Source organism: Dioscorea cayenensis, chromosome 9 (assembly GCF_009730915.1).
Source record: "Dioscorea cayenensis subsp. rotundata cultivar TDr96_F1 chromosome 9, TDr96_F1_v2_PseudoChromosome.rev07_lg8_w22 25.fasta, whole genome shotgun sequence".
Classification (NCBI taxonomy): Eukaryota; Viridiplantae; Streptophyta; class Magnoliopsida; order Dioscoreales; family Dioscoreaceae; genus Dioscorea; species Dioscorea cayenensis.
In genome coordinates this window covers 3,241,261-3,260,204 of record NC_052479.1, presented here as the reverse complement: position 1 = coordinate 3,260,204, position 18,944 = coordinate 3,241,261, and positions in this window count along the sequence as shown.

The window sequence follows — 18,944 nt, the reverse complement described above, 5'->3', positions numbered from 1 at the left end:
ATCCATTGAAGAACACATTGAGACGACAGACAACCAAAGAGTTTCACGTATCAAATACCAGCTCCCAATTTCTTCAAGATCTGGCAAGATTTGATATCGGTCATTCAAATTGTGTAATAACCGAGATGTTCGGATGATGTTTAACTGTCACAAAAATCCCAATATTGGCATTATTGAATTGTATGTGGAGTTTAGCGCTTCAACTTTTGAGGGTGCTTCTTCCTTACAATAAATCGCCACAAATCACCAAGTTCAAGGTAACATGGGACAGGAGAGGACTTCATCACCATGCCAAGTTAATGAATCTAAAAGGCTCTCTATGGAGTGGAGAGCACAAGATGATCCACCACCCAATATTGATTTCACTAATTCATAATATCTAGAAGGCGGAACAAGTTCTTTTCATAATACTCATGAAACTGAATTCGGTGTGTACGGGCAATCTAGTGATGATGATGATGATGATGACGACGACGGTGACTGCTTTGGGAGGACAATTAGCAAGCGTTGATGACATTCACTAAGAAGACCGTAATTTCGAAGATGCCCCTATGTGCGGCCATAATTTCACCATGGCGCCAATGGAGCATCCAACACATGATGATCCTTGATTTGGAAGCAATGTCAGCACAAGAATTCATGGAGTACCCTTTATTGTACACTAATACATTAAACGAAGCAATGACAAATGGAGATCTACATGTAGGCATGCAATTTCGAAGTAAAGATGATGTTGCGACCGCAATTAAGCATTATTGCTTACTGAATTCGGTGGAATACAAAGTCATTTAGTCTGATCCGACTCAGTACTCAGGTAAATGCAAGTCATATGGTGATGATGCAATTGGAGGGTTCGCGCATCCTATAGCAAGCGATGGCAGCTTTGGCAAATTACAAAGTACGCTGGGCCTTACACATGTGCATCATCAATGATCTCCCAGGATCATTCGAAGCTGGATTCAAACATGATTTGTCGGCAAATATAAGCACTAGTCTAATAGCAGCCAAGCTTCAATGTATCGGCACTAATATAAAATAGAATTATTAATAAAAATTAACCTAATAATATTGTAGGTAATTTAAATAAATATGCTTCAGCGCTAATATAACAATTATTAATACAATAATTAATTATTATATAATACCATTATTCATAAAAAGTAATGACATAATGCAATTATTAATAAGCCAAGCTTCAATGTATCGGCGCTAATATAAAATACAATTATTAAAAAAAATTAACCTAATAATATAGTAGGTAATCTAAATAAACATGTTTCGGCGCTAATATAACAATTATTAATACAATATTTAATTATGATATAATGCAATTATTCTTAAAAACTAATGACATAAAATAATTATTAATAAAAATTAAGCCTAAAAATATACTGATTAAACATACTTGGGATGCTAATAAGACAATTATTAATACAATTAATAATTATAACATAATACAATTATTAATATAAACTAATGACCTAATACAATTATTAATCTAAAATTAACCTAATAATAGTAAATTATCTAAGTATAAAAAAATTACATTTTGCCGCAAAATGGATGAGATGTGGTCACTCTGTTATCATGACAACACCATCAAAAATTATCAACAGAAATCCTGTACATGTGTAAGTATAAAATACTGAGCAATTAGAAGTTGAAATATGATTAAAATGGGAGAAAATGAGAATGGAGGGGAGGTGGTATGAAGTGGGGATTATATAAGAAAAAAAAAATGAAAAAAGTAACAAAAAAGGGTAACATTGTAGCCGTTTTTTTGGTCGTTAGTGGCCCGATTTTTCTTTTATTTAAAAAAGTGAAAATGGGAGATGCTCTCTTGTTAGGTAACTTAGGTTGTGTGTTTGTGATGGATCACTTAGTGTCTTAAGAGTGTATGTGACACATCGTTTAGGAATGACATACTTCCCAAGTCCTTTTCATAATCAAGGGAATTTTTAAGGAAGGAAACTAAATCATATTAATATGCTAATTTTTGGATCAACACTCTCATGACCTTATTATAAATTTGAGGCAATGAATATCAAAAAGAGAAAGATGTAGAATAAACCTATTAAGAAAATTTGTTGGCTGAATAAATAGAGAGGTAGTTTTTGGTAGTTCATAGCACTACAAGAAAACTGTTTAGAAACAACATTTTTTGTTTCTATTACGTTGCTAATTCGGTTTAGAAACGGATTAGAAACGGAATTTATCTGTTTTGAAAACCCTTGTTTCTAATTTAAATAGAAACGGGGAAATCTTCCGTTTCTAAATTTAGAAACGGATTAGAAACGGGAACCAATATATTTCTGACTTTTGAAAAGTTAAAACGGAATAAGGTATGTTGCTAATCTGTTTGTAAATTTTGTTGTAATTCCATTTCTGAATTTAGAAACCACAGTTAAAAATTTAAAAATGGATTCCAAACGAAATATTTTCTGTTTTATTTTTGTTCCCCCCAATTAGAAACAATAGCTTTTTTGTTCCTAATACGTTTCTAAAGTTTTTTTCAAATAAAAAACAATATTCAAACAAATAAATTTGTTTCTAACATTTAAGTCAATAAAATAAAAAAATAAAAATTATATCTCTGATTTTTATTTTTAAAAACCTGGTACATGAACTTTTAACCTAGAATACTAATAAATAAGATAAACTCATCAATTCGTACAAAAAAATGTTTAAGTATATATGTTCAACACAAAATAATAAGTATACGACCAATACAACTATAAGTCAACATCATGATTATCTGTAAATAGTTGTGAGTCCTGTGTGGTTAATTGCGATGCTGAAAAATCCTCCTCTCAAAACTCATCATCATATTCTTCATTTGACCCATCATCTCCGCACGATATTTGTCCCTCTCCTCTTTCATTTCAAGCAAACTTTGTTGAAGCTCCTTGTTATTATTTTGTACTTGGCCAAGCGTCTATTGAAGCCTCCCCTCACAATCTTGGACTTGACTAAGAGTCTATTGAAGCCTCTCCTCACGATCTTAGACTTGACTAAGACTTTGACGCAAATCTCTAACCTCAGCATGTAGTGCCTCAAATGATGAACCTGTGGACAAAATCGAAGATGAACGTGGATAAAAGATACACGCTTGGGACCCTATTCCATAAACCCGATTTTTCTTTCCTCCCTTAACAGTCTCATAGTACAAAGTTGTTTCATCCACAATAGGAAGCTCATCATGCCCTTCTTGTGTTTGAGATGACTGTTCCACAAGCTCTAGATAGCGATCCTACATCAGTTAACTCAACTCACTAAATATTATTCTCAAAACAACCAAATATAAACTAACAATAATATTGTAGACAAAGTCTATGATTGAAAACCCCACAAAAAATTGTTCCACTTACTTTAATAGATTGAGCATGTGCATCAACGAACATGGATGCACCCTTCTTTGTATGAGTCACTTCAAAAAGCTCAAAAAGGCGAGGATCACGTCCAAGCCTCGATCGCTAGAATAATACAACAAATTGAATTTTGTTACAATTAGCGCTAAACTAATTCTTTATAATTTAAAAACATATTTATATAAATGTTAAACAAATTACCAACCTATTGGCATGAAAAGCATGAGGAAATGGAGCCTCCTATCTGTCAGGATATACCAGATCTAGGTCTTGCAATCTCAGTGAGTCGGTTTGCGATAGCTTTCTCACACCGAGTTTTAAATTCCGGGGAATTCCATGCCTTGGTCCATATCTTTCATGCAGAGTTAGACGCATGCATTGATTTTTCTTTCCCCTTTCTCAAACTACACATCAATGCTCTATACCATTCCACAGCTTTACATTGCCATGCTATCTTAATAGCAGATAACATTGACTCATCTCACACAAATAATTTTTATAGTTTAACATAAACAAACGTACATATTATATATAATTATCGATTTAAAAATACTAACCAATGTTTTATATTAAACTGCTAATGTTTTGCTAATTATAATTATAGTAAAATACTAACAATAAGATATAGATTATGAAAAATGACACTATATAATTAATAATTCAATAAAATTTAGTTCCACAAGCAACATCAATTTCGTGCTTTGCCAACATCCAAACAATCATGATAATGATTTTCAAATTCACTAACAATTACCAATTTAAGTACTAACGAAGCAATAATATTTGAATGATGTAGATGACATAATACCTATGCACAAATAATCTCTAGGTTTGTGAGGATAAATAAATTAACGTTACAATTTATTTATCCTCACAAACAATATCAATTATTTTTTTTACCAACATGTTAAGGATGTACAAATTCATTAAATATTACAAATATAGGCAAACAAATTTATTTTAAATATTATATAAATCTATATGAAATTCATTCCAATAGAAGTCCTTTGTCTCCTTAGAGACATTCTTCCAACTGTATCCATTCTCATCCATTCTTTCCTTAAAGATGAATGTAATTTTTCGAGCACAGACATCTAAGGGATGCAACCTACAAATATACAAGGACAATGAATAAATTAAATAGCTCATCATTAATAATTGTACATAAAAATATAGTAATTTTAATACTTACATTCCATTCACTAGCTTTATGTGTGGTCTCCTTGACTCATCAATAGCAAGGGGCAAGCAATCCATGGATGATGTCAGGGTATCTCTAGCATGCATAGTAGGCTCACCATTAGGGGTAACCCCTCCACTAGCACAAGGAGTAGAAGCAGAAGATGATGATGATCCCTCATAAGCATTGGCAACAGATGGAGGAAATGATCACGGCAATTCATTAGGTGCAGAAGTAACTGGAGCTGGAGCATCACGTGCTATCGAATGTAAACTGTCATAATATTCACCATGCACAAAGTGACTCCTCTGATCTGTAGGTGAACCCATATGCCTCAACAAATCGGATGAACCTCTATAACTTGAACCACCATTACGACCCATCCCTCTCATGTTGCTTAAACAAGTACTGTTATATAAGAAAATATACAAATACATATCAAAAGGAACTAAATAACAACTTATGCTATTATTACTATTTGTTTCATTACTTACAGGAGTTTTATAAAATATATTACCTTAATTTATTCACTACCACTTTCAATTTCATCAAACTCACCATCTTTATCATTGATTTCATATTCAAATATAGGATCATCTTCAATCTCAACATCTTCATCATCAATTTCAATCAATTCTCCACTTGGATCATTTAGAGATTGTTCTTCATCATCAACATTGATTTGTATAGATGAAACTTCCATTTCATCTTGCTGAAATTTTTTTTCACATGATGTCGATGTCTTCAGTTGAACATGTTTAGGAAGCTCTACAACATATCTAGCTTTTACTTTGAACACTGCCCACGAGTCGGCCTTGTCACATTTTAATATAGGATATGTTGCATAATTAACTTGAATTGCTTGGGAGGAAAGAACAAATGGTTCATATTTGTTGAAGAACCGCTTATGATTGACATCCATGAGTTTATATTGTTAATGACATTTTATACCGATCTTTGATGTTGGATCAAACCAATCACATTTTAACAAGATTGTTTGCTTAATTGGTAATCCTCCAAGCATAAAACCTCAACTAATTGTCCATAGTAGTCATTTTCATCTGTAGTATAATTTGTGCCCTTTACATATACACCACTATTCATTGTTGCAGTATTTGAGCAATGAGTTTTTGTGTGGAATTTGTAGCCATTTACAATGCACCCATTGTAAGACTTATAGCTCCTTAATGGATCTTTTGATAAGTCCTTCAAGAATTGGTTGGAAATGCTTTGGGAAGGATCATGAGCAAACCGATGAAACCATGCTGCAAATTCAAAATCTATTTTTCATCAACATGTCTATCATCAATATGCTGATTCTCCGCAATTAACTCATCAACAAAGATCCTGATACATTGAAATTGAACCTTATATTAGTATATAGGTAGAGGTGAAGTATGTAATCTTCTTAATAAAAAATAAGTAGTCATACTTGGTGAATGGTTGCACTTCCGGACAATTTAATAAGATGTACATTTGTGTTGCTGTAAATTCATCTTCATTAAGATATTTGATTTTTCCTTTTCCCAATGTTCTACTGGGACGTGTGAAAATTGATAAGTTCCCAAAATGTTCTTCTACATCTTCTCCACCATCATCATTACGGGGTGTCTTTCAATACCTTGTACTTACATGTGGTTCAAAATAATGTGCACAAAATGATGTTGCTTCCTCAACTAAGTAGGCATTGCATATGGAGCCTTCAACTCTTGCTTTATTTCTCACACTCTTTTTTAGTTTTCTGAGATATCTACAAATATATATATATATATATTTACTTATTTAATGAGTCAATTGATATGATTCAAGTAGAGAGTTTACAACAATAATTTAAAGGTTTTACCTCTCAAATAGATACATCCATCGATACTGTACTGGATATCCAATCCATGTTTCATATGCCAAATGCACCGGAAGATGTTCCATTGAATCAAAAAAAGCTTGGGGGAAATATACACTCTAGTTTACAGATAATTAGAGGAATTACCTCATTAAGCATAAACATGTTTTCTTTTTCGAGTACAATCGAAGTGAGCTCTTTAAAAAAATTACTCATTTCTGTTAATGCCTACCAAACACTTGATGGAAGCAATTCCCAGAATGCTATTGGGAGTAATCTTTGCATGAAGACATGGCAATCATGGCTTTTCATACCAAAAAACTTTAGCTATCACATATCAACACATCGGCCTATGTTCGACACATATCTATCCGGGAATTTAAGATTGAGAATCCATTCACAAAGCACAATTTTTGATTGCCTATCAAGAGTGTAATATGCTTTTGGATATTTTCCGGTAGCATCATCTTTTACTAAGGCATGCCGACAACAGAATTCTTTCAAATCTTCCCTAGATTTAGTATCATCTTTACTCACCCCTTCCACATTTATAACAATGTTGGATATATTATCAAATACATTTTTTTTTCAATGCGCATAAGATCAAGATTGTATCAAATGAGATTTGTTTGCCAATAAGATAACTCCCAAAAAATGCTCCGTTTTCTCCAACCACTGATCCTAGCAATGTGGCTAATAATCTCACGTGCACAGGAATCTGCAACACTCCTTAGGCCCAAATCTTCCATTTATTTCAAGATCTCATCACCAGATGGAATAGTTGGAGCTGTCTTTGTTATTGTTTTTTTTTTTTTGGAAAGCTGTTTTGTTTTTTCTGAACGAATGATTATGAGGTAAGAACTTACGGTGATTATCAAACCAAGATTGTTTCCCACCTTTTGATAGAGTGAATGCATCTGAATCTTGTTTGATACGGACAAACAGTCCTACCTGCAGTGCTCCACCCGGACAACATTGAATATGCTTGAAAATCACTTATGGTCCACATAAGAGCAGCAAGCATTTGAAAATTATTTTTCTTTGATGCATTATAAGTCTCCAAACCAACTTCCCACAAATGCTTTAATTCTACAATTAGGGGTTGCAAATACACATCCAACATATCCTTCGGATTTCTAGGGCCAGGAACTATTATAGTAAAAAACATATACTCCTCTTTCATACATATAAATGGGGGTAAATTGTATGGATTGAACATTACTGGCCAAGAAAAATATTGTTGACCTGATTGCTCAAAAGGTTGGAATCCATCAGTACATAATCCTAATATTACATTTCGACTTTCTGATGCAAATGAAGGATGGGTACTATTGAAATGCTTCCACGCAGGGCTATCAGAACAATAACGCATAACCCATTCTTCTAGCTCACGTTCTGCATGCCATCTTATTTCTTTTGCTGTTACATTTAATGCATACAATCTTTGTAGTAGCCTCTTCATGTATGAGATTTTTTTTTTATTAGATGAACCAACTCTTAGGAAACTCACAAAGTTTGCAACTCATTGATTCACTGCCTTCTCCCCAATATATCATGCACCCACTAGAATAACAATGAATCTTCTCAACTGGTAGACCCAATCCTTTAACTAACTTTTTTGTGCTGTAGAAATTATCTAGCAGTTATCTAGTGGTGGCAGAAAATGAACGAGAGTGGGTTTGTGTGATTCGTATTTTATTGTAAAAAAATGAATATGACCGGAGACCCACTATGTCTAATAAAAGTTGACTTTGATATATGTTAAATATCTCACACTCGCAACAGAGCTACTGCTGATGGAACATGACATCAACGTCATTGCTATATACTTTTAAAATCAAGACTGCGTGTATGTATATATTTTGTTAAGTCCAAATTCATGTTCAAACAACCACGTTTTAAAATAATAAAAAGAATAAAAAAATTAAAAAACACATGCGCGCATAATAGCATAATCTGATTCCAAGTCGTGCCACGTGTACAGCCCCACTACGGAAATCAAGTCAAACATCTTCACCACTTAAATTCATCCAATCTCCTCGTGATCTAGATTCAACACCAATCACGATCATGATCCGAATCTTAATGCACCAACGCATCTATATATATAAAAATTCAAACCAGCCACGAAATCCCCAAATCTATATAAACACTTGCGATTCCTCCATCGTTTTCTCCATCGCCATGACCAACGTTCCAAGCTCTCTCCGCGATTCCTCTCTAACCCTCTTCTTTCTCGTCATCTCCTCTTGGCCTTTCTTCTTTCTTTGACCGGTCCCTCCTCGTTTCCCCCTCTCAATCTGATGTGGACTAATTCAAATCCACGTAGCACTCCACTATCTCACATCACACCCACTACTCACATCACACCCACTACTCACATTACACCCACAATCTCCCTTTGCACCCACGATCTCGAACACGTAAAGTACTTACATAACTGTGTATACATCTATAAATAGCCTCCCTCATTTAAGTGAAGGGGGGACTTTTGGGAAGAAGAGAGGAGCAAAGGAAGACAAGTGTTTTTCTCTACTGACTTAGCCATCGGAGTGTTTGTGGGGAACACTTCCCACACTGCTACAGGTCTTGGCATCTGAAGAAGGAAGAGACTCCAACTCCTTTTGTTCGATCTCCAAGTCGAAGTTCGAAGTTCTACAAATTTGAGGTCCCCTACAAATTCACTGTTGTATTCTGGCAACAACAGTTGGCGCCGTCTGTGGGAACGATCAAAAGGCCATCACACAAGCTTGCTTTCGTATAGTCTCTTCAGTCTACGCTAATGCCACCAAAGAAGTCCCAGACATCACGCTCTCAAATGGCTACAACTCAAGATGAAATGATTCCTCAAAGTGTCAACCTTCAAGAACAATTAGAAGTTCCACCTGAGCCCTCAAAAGATACAATGCCAACGATTCCCTTAAGCGAATATGAAGCGCTTAAAAAGAAGTTCGATGAAAATAACAGAAAGTTGGATGATTTAATGCACTTTGTCCAACAAGCTCTACCTCAAGCAACACTCCCATCCAACCTCTATCATAAGGGAAAGCAAGCTATGGAACAAGAGCAAGGTGATTCGCGTCCTCATAACCAAGAGAGGGTTGAACTTCCACTAGCAGGAAAAAACACAGAAAGAATCCAAGAGGTGGTAGAAAGCACCTACAAAGGAGAATCAAGAGCGTTTGAGAGAGATGCGGAGGAATCTACCTTTAGCATAAAGGAGACAACTGATCTAAAAAAGATGATTGAACAGTGCATCGGAATGAAGAAGTCTGGGTTCCTCACTGAGGAAACACCACAGAGAAGTAAGGTACCTTTCGTCAAAGAAATCATGGTAAAGCCACTACCCAAAAAGTTCAAGATGCCACAGCTAACAACTTATTCTGGGAAGGGGGACCCTTATGACCATATGCAAAACTATGAGGCAGTGATGCTTCTCCATGGATGGGAGGACGCAATCATGTGCAGAGCATTTCCGCTTACTTTAACAGAGCATGCACGCATATGGTTTAATAATCTGAAGGAAGGATCAATTTCAAACTTCAATCAGTTGAGGAAGGAATTTATAGATGGGTTCCTCATTAATGCTAGGAGAAAGAAAGACGCTCAGTATCTTCCCGACCATTAAACAAGAAGAGAAAGAGAGCTCGAAAGACTATGTTGAAAGATTTCGTGCCGCTACCTTAGAAGTACAGGATCTTCAAGCCACAGTGGCCGTCTCAGGAATGCTTCAAGGGACAAGGTCAAGAGATTTTCAAAAATCCCTTTCCCTAGATCAACCCCTCACTCTTGGAGATCTGTTCAGTCGAGCTAATAAGTTTATCCTTTCGGAAGATGTTATGAGGCACATCAATGCTGGAAACAGAGATAAGAAAAGAAAAGATAGAGATGAAACGAGCGATGAAGGGAGAAAGACTGGAAGGGGAAATGAACACAGACAAGTTCCAAAACTCAAATTTGAGAACTTCACACCATTAAGCCAACCACGTTCTACCATCCTAGCAAGTATAGAAGGATCTGGGTTCCTCACCTTTCCTCCTAAGGCAAACAAGACAATGGGCAAATTTACGACGTATACTCGCAGGTTTCACAAAACCCATGGACACTCAACTGATAGATGCAGAGAACTGATGAATGAGATTGAATCTCTAGTGCGCCAAGGAAAGCTTAATGATTTGTCTACTCGAAGCATGGAGAAACGAGAAACCGACTTACTCAAAAAGGAAAGATCCAAGATAACGGGGGATGAAGGATAAAAAGACTCCAAGACGAGGGAGAAAACCCCCACTTTAGATAACAACCCATCTCACCCAAAGAATACATGTTATCATCGGGGGTGAAACCTTAGCAAGTGAGACCTCTTCATCAAGGAAAGCTTATGCAAGGCAAGCTTATGAAGTTAACAACATCATGAAAACACAAGAGAATGAAGAACCTATCACTTTTACTTCCGAAGATCAAGGAGATGTAGTCATGCCCCACGATGATGCAATGGTTATTTCCGCAACCATTATGAAGTTGCCGTAGAGAGAATTCTCATTGATAATGGGAGCTCGTAGAACCTTATCTATTGAACCGCTTTGAGAAGATGAATTTATCATGTGATAGATTGAAGAAGGTGTCATCCCCAATCTGCTTTAGTTTCTCGGGAGAATCGGCTCCTATCATGGGATCAATCCAGTTTGCCGATCACGCTTAGGGTGAGGAACCACGTCACATTACAAGAATGGCAAATTTTATGGTAATTAAGTCCGTGTCACCACTTTACAATGCCATCTTAGGAAGACCTTTGCTTTAATGACATGAGAGTCAGGTCTCTTCAAAGCTATCTCGCTAATGAAGTTTCCAACATCGGGAGGAATAGGGCAAGTAAGAGGAGATCAAAAAGAAAGCTCAGAGCTGTTATGTATCTTCCATCAAAGGAAAACAATTGTTAAGGGATGAGACCTTGGCAATCTCAGAAGACTCAGCTGATAAGCCAAAGCCTATGGAAAAAGTAGAACCTGTGAGGTTAAAAGATAATGATCCAGATAAGGTCACTTACTTGGGAAGTGGAATGACCGAAGAAATAAAAAGAGAAGTGATCGCTTGCCTAAAAAAGAACGTGGACGTATTTGCGTGGACACCATCTGATATGCCAGGTATTAGTTTGGAGGTCATTTCTCATCACTTGAATGTGGACCCGAGTATAAAGCCGATAAAGCAGAAAAGAAGAAACCTGGCACCCGAAAAGCAATATGCTCTAGAAGAAGAGATAGATAAACTAATTCGAGCTGATTTCATTGAAGAGGTCCAATACCCAGAATGGCTGGCCAATGTTGTAATGGTAAAGAAATCAAATGGGAAATGGAGAGTATGCGTAGACTTCACTAATCTTAACAAAGCTTGCCCCTAAGATTCATATCCTTTACCAAGAATCGACAAGTTAGTGGATGAGACCTCAGGCTATGAGTTCCTAAGCTTCATGGATGCTTTCTCGGGGATATCATCGGATAAAGATGAATCCCTCGAGATAAAGAAAAGACCGCTTTCATCATCGAGAAAGGGACGTATTGTTACAAAGTAATGCCTTTTTGGACTAAAAATGCGAGAGCAACCTATCAAAGAATGGTGAACAAGGTATTCAAACACCTTTTGGGTAACACTATGGAAGATTACGTTGATGATATGATCGTCAAGAGTAAGATAGGTGAATCTCATATAGAAAAACTCAACCAAGTCTTTGAGGTATTAAGGAAATATGACATGAGGCTTAACCCCAACAAATGTACGTTTGGGGGTTCAACTGGGAAATTCCTTGGTTACATGATAACTCAAAGAGGGATAGAAGCTAATCCAGGAGAAGGTTCAAGCCATACTAGAGATGAGATCTCCATCATCTATGAAAAGAGGTGCAACGCTTAACTGGAAGAATAGCCGCCCTAAATAGGTTTCTTTCCAAGTCAGCTGAAAAAGAGCCTTCCCTTCTTTAAGACTTTAAGAGGTGGGAAAAAAATTTTTGAATGGACTTGAATGTGACAAGGCTTTTTGAAGAGCTAAAAGAATACTTGAAGCAGATACCTCTTTTGACTAGACCTCGAGCCTAAAGAGCCATTATTTGTATATTTGGGAGTTAGCGAGATGGCTTTAAGTGCAGTCTTATTGAAGAGGGAAGGAAAAGTGGATAAACCCAGATGTACTACGTCGAGTAAAAGTACTTCAAGGTCTTTCGAATCTCGATACCCTTTTGCTCGAAAGGGTAGCATTAGCACTTGTAATGGCTTCCAGAAAGTTAAGACCCTACTTTCAAGCTCATCCTATAGTGGTCTTAACAGATCAACCTTTACGTCAAATATTGCAAAGACCGGAATATTCGGAAGACTTACAAAAGTGGGCGATTGAACTAGGAGAGTATGATATTTGTTTTTGAACCTAGACAAGCAATCAAAGGTCAAGCGTTAGTCGATTTCATAGTAGAATGCACCGGAGATGAGGAACTAAACAAAGCGAGATGAATGCATATGGAAGATGTTTGTGGATGGAGCATCAAGTTCATCGGGAGCCGGAGTCGGGTAGTTCGATCTCTCCCGAAGGAGATATACTAGAGTATTCATTACGCTTTTGCCTTTTTAAGCTCAAACAATACTGCAGAATATGAAGCACTTATAGCAGGAATGAGCTTAGCCAAGCAACTACAGGTGAAAAGATTGATAGCACATAGTGATTCACAACTAGTAGTTCAGCAGTTTCTAGGAGAATATGAAGCAAAAGAACCAATCATACGCCAATACCTTCACAAGGTTAAAACCTTGTCTCAGGAGTTTAAAGAATTTCAATTATTACAAGTTAATAGGAATTCAAATAGTCATGCAGACGCTTTGTCCAAATTGGCCTCATCGATGGAAACAAAAGGAAGGATTGTACATCTTGAAGAACTTCAAAGGCCAAGTATTGAAGAGAAGAACATAGCAAACATCGAAGATGGGAATGATTGGAGATTACCCTTTAAGAAATTCTTAAAAGATGGGGAGCTACCTTCGAACACACTAGAAGCCAAAAAATTAAAGATGAGAGCAGCTCGTTTCACGTTGATAAATGATGTGCTCTATAAGAAGGGGTTTTCCATGCCACTTTTGAGGTGCCTCCATAAACAAGATGCAGAATATGCGTTAGCAGAAGTCCATGAAGGGATATGTGGACAACATATGGGTGCGAGAGCCTTAGCGACCAAAAGTCTTCATGCGTGCGATTTTTATTGGCCTACCCTGAGAGATGATGCTTCAAAGAAGGTAAAGAAGTGTGACAAGTGCCAAAGGTTTGCACCTATCCAAAAAGCTCCTACCTCAATGTTCGAAGTGATATTGAACCAACCCCATTTGCTAAATGGGGATTAGATCTCTTGGGACCTTTTTCCCCAAAGCAACCGGAGGAAGAAAAATTCTTAATGGTGGCAACTGATTATTTTACCAAATGGGTAGAAGCAGAACCATTGGCAATAATAACCAGTAAAAAGATAGAAAGTATGGTTTGGAAAGACATCATCCATCGATTTGGACTTCCCGTAATATTAATCGCAGATCGAGGAAAGCAGTTTGATTGTGACTCATTTAAAGACTTTTTGTGAAAGGCTCCATATCGACTTAGCTTTGCTTACGTGGCATACCCCCCAAGCTAATGGACAGTGCGGAAAAGAAGCAATCGAACTATCTTGGAAGGTCTAAAAATGCGCTTTAGATAAGGCAAAAGGAGCATGGACGGGAAGAGCTCCCATCAATCCTTTGGGCGTATAGGGACAACAAGTAAGGTCTTAACAGAGAAACACCTTTCAACCTTACTTACGGACGTAAGCCTTAATCCCGAGTAGAAATCGGGGCATCTTCTCCAAGAATGGTTGAATTTCATGAAGAAGGTAACCTCGAAGCACTTAGAAATAATTTAGACCTTCTAGATGAAAAAGAGATCAAAAGATGTATACGTTTAGCAGACTTTTATCAACAAAGGGTAGCTCGTTACTACAACTCAAAGGTGAAAGAACGACCCTATTGTTGAAGGTGATCTCGTGTTGAGAAAAACGTCCCATCACCAATGCTCTTATAGAAGAGGGAAGCTCCGACCAAATTGGGAAGGACCTTATCGAGTAAGAAGAATGATTGGACCCAGACAACATGCAAGCTAGAATCCTTGGAAGGAAAGAAGATTCAAAAAGACTTGGAACACCAATCATTTGAAGCTCTATTTTTCGAAAGCATGTACATTACAGAAATTGTATGTTATAAATCAATAAAAATAAATGGCACTCGTAGATTACGGTCCCGGTGGTTTCCCCTTCATTGGGGTTTTTCCACGTAATTATCGTGTGTTTTAATTTTTTTCATGCTAACGAGACTTTCAAGAACAAGAGTGACATTGTCTCACTTCAAATCCTTAGCAATGAGAATACACATCTTAAGAACCTGATCTTCTATAAAGGAAGAGATGAACGGTTCGCACCTCAAACTTTCATTCTACGGGGGAATGAAAGTACACACCTTAAGAACCCCGATCTTCTATAAAGGGAAGAGATGAACCGGTTCGCGACCTTAAACTTTCATTCTACGGGGGAATGAAAAGCACGCATCTTAAGAGCCCCGATCTTCTATAAAGGAAGAGATGAACGGTTCACACCTTTAAACTTTCATTCTACGGGGAATGAAAGTATACATCTTAAGAACCTGATCTTCTATAAAGGAAGAGATGAACGGTTCGCACCTTAAACTCTCATTCTACGGGGGAATGAAAAGCACGCATCTTAAGAGCCCCGATCTTCTATAAAGGAAGAGATGAACAGTTCACACCTTAAACTTTCATTCTACGGGGAATGAAAGTACACATCTTAAGAGCCCCGATCTTCTATAAAGGAAGAGATGAGCAGTTCACGACTTTAAACTTTCATTCTGCAGTGGAATGAAAGTACACATCTTAAAAACCCTGATCTTCTATAAAGGAAGAGATGAACGGTTCGCACCTTAAACTTTCATCCTACGGGGAAATGAAAGCACACATCACACATATGATATCGAGCAAGAGTTAGTTGAAGTAATGACAAAAATATTATGACTATAAATAATCACTTTTATTGAAAGTTCACACGCCATCACTAAGTCCCTAAATAAGGAAACTATAAATAATCATTACAAAAGAAAAAAATATTATCATGGAGCGAGGATGTACTGTGTGGCTCTGGGAAGGCATCTCATCAAAAACCCGCTCCTCATCCAAGCTCCCTGCAGTCGAGATCTCATCATCATGACTTTCGGAGGAGACACCATTTTTTCCAAAAAATCCCCAAGGGCCAATAAGATCGTCTAAGTCATCGTGAAGGCCGGAGTTTAAAGAGATAGTAACATCCTCCTCGGTGGATCAAAAGCTCCTCCAAGGTAAAGGCTCAACAATGGAACTAGTCTTTGAAAAGACTAATTCAGGGTAAGCACGGCCATGTTCCTTCTCAAGAAGCTCTCGAGCAAGATAAAAAGCCAGCCTTCTTGAAAGGTAACACCGACCGCGACATTTCCTTTGATAACAATTTTAAAGACTCACGATATTCCTCGACAAAGCAGAGTAGCAGATAGATTGTCGCCGTGTCGAGCCTGACAAAGAGAAGATATCTCATCGTTCAACGCAGTAGCTTGTCGCTCGAAGCTAAATCTTTCTCAAGAGAAGTGATAGTCGAACATAAAGATGAAAACCTTATCTCCGAGTCTCTTGTTCTCATCATTCAAGGTGGAACATTTGGATGCATACCCTCTCAAGCTAGCAAGTTCGCTCGAAGTTTGAAGGTGGGTGGTAATCTCCTTGTTGTGTTTTTCGAAGGTCCTCAGCAAATCAACGCAACTTCTTCCGATGAATATTGGAATCTTCTACGCGCTGATTCAAGGACCCTCATCAACCCAAACGCCAAAGAAGAACGTTGAGCAGCCTATTCTCAATAAAGAAAAAGACGTCAAATTTAAGTTATACGTAGGGAAAAGGTAAAACAAAAGAGATAATTACCTCAACCAAAAGACGTTCAGCAACATCTATATTCTCCAAAGATATCGAAGAAAAATAGCATTCCCTCATCTCGTGGAAGAATGGAAGAATATATCAACCTAGAAGCCACACCGTGTCAAGTAATACTATCTCAGATCAACTAAACCAGGATAAAAATCTAAAAGGTTCCCTTTCGTGAGTACTCCCTAAGATCGCGATGATCTTTTATATACTCGATGAATTGCCCCGAGGTGGTTCCATGGGTGGAAAAAGTGAGATTGACAGACTAAAAAGTGACTCGTAACGCAGCTTCCCTTCTTTTCACGACGCGAAACCACAAGGTTTGCAGATGATAGTAAGGGTTAGAACCCTCGAAGCGTCATTATTGCCTTTATTTGGAGGGTTAGAACCCTTGCAGAGTGTCAAGGTTAGAACCCTTGAAAGCATCAAGGTTCAAACCTTGTGAGCATCGAGGATTAGGGTGACGTAACCCTTGGAGGGAAGCCTTAACAACTTCGAATCGACAAGGTTAGCACCTTTGGACGAGGGAGACTTCAATCTTTTGGAGGAGGAGATGCACCTAACGTAAGAACCCGAGAAGATCCGGGTCGAGAAAGTTTCGAGGTCTCATCGTCTCGAGCACGCCGTCAATCTCGCTTGGAGAAGAGAGAAATCTGCAGAGTTTTTGGAGACCATATCTTAAAAAAAAAATTTAAATAAGAGCATGAAAACATATGATGAAGGTCATAGTCAAATATATATCACCATAGCTCTGAATTAGTCTCTTTGCTCAGATCATCAAGACATGAGAGGATGAAAGATGGGAAGAAGAATAAGAAGACAACGAAGGAGAAGGTGCAAGAACGCCCCCACCCCTCGCCGCCTTAAATTAGAAGGGTCATAAGTGTACTCGATATTATGGCGTGAACGCTCAATGACATGAATCTCGTGAGCAAATTTCTCTCGAGTGGGCGTAAGGTTTTTCTTGATACCCCCTTTCTCGCTCCAACACCATTGGTAAGGACCTTCCAAGAACCTTTGGGGGTAAACAAGAACCCATCTGCCTTCATAATTCTTTATAGGCAGGAGATCATCAATAAGGAAAGAAGAAGTCCCATGAAGGACATGACGACCGACTTATCCTTACAAGGTTGAAGCTCAAAAAGAGATGAAAAAGATCGACCGAGACCCTAAGCCCACTTAGAAAACAAAAAGATATGAAAGCCTATAAGAAACCCTCCAAGAATTTGGATGAAGTCGAGCAGGGGAGATAGCTTGTTAAGCTTCAAGAATTCCATGATGAAGGAAGGCATAGGAAAACGAATGCCCATGTCAAGCAACGCCCGCATGAATGGCAAAAGGACATACCTAGGGCAAAACAAAAAAAGGACGATCTAGGATCACCGGGGAGACTAATTCTCCAATCGGAAGGAATCGAGTACTTAGCCCTAAAACCTTGAACATCACCTTCATTAAGAGAGGTAGGAAGACAGTGCGCCTATCACGAAGTGAGACCGAGGTCCAAAAAGATGTAATAGGTCTACTAGTTTGCTTTGCTCGAGCCATGACAAGGTGGTGCTATAAAAAAATAAAAATAATAATAATAAAAATAAATAAATAAATAAAATATATATATATATATAATTAATTAATCAATTATTTATATATATTAATTAATCAATTAAAAAGGGCGAAGCTTGATGGAAGGGAAAAATATATATATTATGTTATTAGTTAATTAATATATATTACTTAATTTATACCCTTTAGTGTCAGGTTGGTGAAAGTTAAAGGCAATTAATTAATTAATTAATTAATTAATTAATTTAATAATACCTTCAAACTTCGAGAGACAAAGCAAATGCGTAAACCTTCGATGGTCACTGGGAAGAATGCAAAAATACTTTAACTCACCAAGCGATGCCAAAAAGTTCTTTAACCCAATAGAGGTCGTGCAATTCTAAAATAAGGGTGGAGACTTCCTTATATAGAGATCGAAAGGTAAGGGTTCAAGTTTGAGTTGAACTCAAGAGATAAATCTTTTATCTAACAATAAAGATAAATTCAAATATATTTGAGCTTTATCCAATCGTATTATCTAGATGTGGATAAATTTAAATTTAAATTAGTTGTATCTTATCTGTAGATAAGTTCAAATATTATTATCGACTTAAGAGAGAGAGCTTTTAAGCAGATAAGCACCTACTTCCATCTTTAAGGTTCTAACCTAAAGATAGAAGTGGGGAGCAAACTCGATGTGGACTAATTCAAATCCACGTAGCACTCCACTATCTCACATCACACCCACTACTCACATCACACCCACTACTCACATTACACCCACAATCTCCTCTTTAGCACCCACGATCTCGAACACGCAGTACTTACATAACCTGTATACATCTATAAATAGCCTCCCTCATTTAAGTGAAGGGTGGGACTTTTGAAGAAGAGAGGAGCAAAGGAAGACAAGTGTTTTTTCTCGACTTAGCCATCGAGTGTAGAACACTCATCATCGCAGCTGTTCTGTCAGGGAGACTAACTCCTTTTGTTCGATCTCCAAGTCGGT